We start from the raw sequence: 3,042 nt of genomic DNA, 5'->3' as shown, positions 1-3,042 counted from the left end.
GTAAATGGACTGTGATCTTCATGAGTGGAGGGAGAACTTGTATCAATAAGATCACCATCCCACAGAAATATCAAAGACTAAGGCTTTGTGTCTAGTTCCTGAAAATTCTCATTATTTCCTGTCAACTTCAAAATCAACTGTGATCTGGATCCAGATTGTTGTGGATTTCTTCATTATGGGCTATGTTGCTTTCCTGCCCTTTGTAATTCAGTCTTCTCTGTAGGCAGACACATTTTTTTTAATCTATGTTTTTCTTACAGACCCAATGTGCTGTATAACAGAAGATTTGGGCTCCAGGCTGACTCCTGCCAATCCAAGATTGAACATTCCCCAAATTTAGCATGTTTATGGAGAACCTTTGAGAGAACCGTATTTTCCTCTTAGACAACATTGAGTATCATTTAAAGGTTCATTCAGGGACTCAAATGTGTCAGCATCTCCTACCCACTCCCCCCATTGTAAATATGAATTAGATTCCTAATCCACTTTCTCCCTTCATAGAATAACAGAATTAAAAGAAGGGACCTAAGAGATAATTCTGCTCAACTGCCCTCATTTTACAGGTGAAGAAACTGAGGCCCAAAGAGATTAGGTAACTTGCTCAAGATCACACAGGTAATAAACATTAGAAGCAAGATTTAAACCCAGATCCTTTGATCACCAGAGATTATTTTTATCACTCTGCTACACCATTCTCTACCTACTCTTGTGAGTCTATGCTGTTTGGTGTGGTTAATTATCCTAGTAATGTAACAAAAAAATCTTTAAAGTCATCCTGCATTTAGTCTTTTCCATATTAATCTTAATGCTGACAAATGGAGTTAAACCATAAATAATTTATTTCTCAAAAAAAAGGGGGAATAGACATGACTTCAAAATATTTCCCTCCTGGGAGCTTAACACTGACTGCTTAAATCCCTTGTTTCTGGCAGGTTCCTATCATTTTATTTCTTTGCCCATGGTTATAAACTATCTCCTAAGAAATCCCCAATACTCCTTGACCCCTTACTTATATAGAAATAAATATAAGTATATATTTAAATATACTGTATATCAATATTCATATGTTTAAATGACTCTGAAATCCAAAATCTACTACCATTTGATTAATGTCTACTGTATCAGGCCTCGGTGGCTAACACATTTTCATTGCAGAGTTTATTAGTACTTGAAAGCCCTTCTTTGGGCCAAAACAAACAAATAAACAAACCCAGAATTCTCATACAGTGGATGGGAGTGCCAAACAGCTTTCTTTGCTCCCTAGTGTGCACACACACACACAATCATTCCCCAACCCCCACTAAAGAAATCATCTTGATCCTAATCTCTGTTGCTGCTGCCAAACTTATTGCTTTCTAAGAGGCTCCCTGCTTCAAAGGGCTTGCTTCCTCAGCTTCCTCCAGCTCCTTCAATTGGGAAAGTATTTCTTTGAACAAATCATTCCTGGTCCAACAACCAGATAAATGACTTCCAACATTGCTGTCCAGCTGCTCCAGCCACTTTTGATGTAAGATGTGGCCATAGCTAGAGAGCTTTCTCTTTTTTTTAAATCCTTACCTTCCATCTTAGAATCAGTATTGTGTATTGGTTCCAAGGTAGAAGAGCGGTAAGGGCTAGGCATAAGTGATTTTCCCAGAGTCAAACAGCTAGGAAGTGTCCGAGACCAGATTTGAACCTAGAACCTCCTGGCTTTCAATCTACTGACCCACTTCACTGCCCAGAGAACTCTCTTCTAAGCTGCCACTGTCTTAGCATCGCATCCATGAGCTCTGTAGATGCCCCATGTAGAAAAAGGAACTATTCATCATCAAATCATATTTCCTGAGCATCTAAAATCAACAGGTACTCTTTATCCATCCCTTACTGCATGTCTACTGAGCAACAAATAACTGTATACATTCCTACTCCTACCTCTAGAGAATGTCAATTCATTGAGAGTCTAGTATCTTTCCTTCTAAGGCTATTTCCACCTACTCTGAATTTATCTCTTATGTAAAAGTGTATAGACATGTTATTAGAATGTAGTGAACTTCTTAAAGTGGAAAACTGGAAGATCCTTTTGCTTTTATTCTATGTGCCTGACACTTGTAAATGATTAATAAAAATGTTTATTAATCAATTGATATGTGTTAAAATTTTGTTTTAAAATCTTCAACACTTGGTACATAGTAGGTACTTAATAAATACTGGATGAGAGAGATGAGAGATAGCTACAAAGTTCAGTGGATGAAGAGCCAGGTTAAAAATGGGAAGTGCTGGGTTCAAATTTGACCTCAGAAACTTCCTAGCTGCAGAACCCCAGGGCAAGTCACTTAGCCTTAATTGCCTAGCCCTTTCCCTTCTTCTGCCTTTGAAAGGATACTTAGTATTGATTCTAAGACAGAAGGTAAGGGTTTTGGTTTTTATTAAGGCTTACAGAATCAAGTCACTTAAAAGTTACTTTATTTTACTAGTTGTTTTGATTAACTTTCCCATGTTTATTTGTATCACACCCCAAAACTCTTTCCCTTCTTCCCTCCCACAGACACACATGTAGGATGAAAACAGAACATAATGCTGGGGGCATGTTTACTTTTGGCATGACTCTTACAACTAGGGCTGGCACTGGCACCATTGCTCCAAAGCCGCCAGAATAGCCAAGAGATAAGAGGAAGACTGATAGAGGGGAAGAAGCAGAAAGTTCATGCTGGACAGATTCTGTTACTGACATTCATTCTGAAGCACTCCCAAAAGGATTTTGGAACCCTCTTACCCATAACCACCATCACCATCGTTACCAGTCTCCCTGAAAATGGGCAGCCATTCCATGGGAGTAAGGAGACATTTTTTTCTTCCATGCCTAAGAAATGCATATTCATGAGAGTTGAAAATGGAAAAGTCAGAGGTATGATCTTCTAGTCAGAAAAGGGCTAAGTATGTAGATAATTTTGAGATCATAGTTTTGATTTATTAAATTTTCCTTTCACAGTGAAGATTTCTGAATGTCCTTTTGGATATAGAAAATATCTTGCAAATGTCAATAAATTCTGTAAGGGAAACTCA

The sequence above is a fragment of the Gracilinanus agilis genome, chromosome 1 (genome assembly GCF_016433145.1).
Source record: "Gracilinanus agilis isolate LMUSP501 chromosome 1, AgileGrace, whole genome shotgun sequence".
NCBI lineage: Eukaryota > Metazoa > Chordata > Mammalia > Didelphimorphia > Didelphidae > Gracilinanus > Gracilinanus agilis.
Note: the sequence above shows the minus strand (reverse complement) of the source record.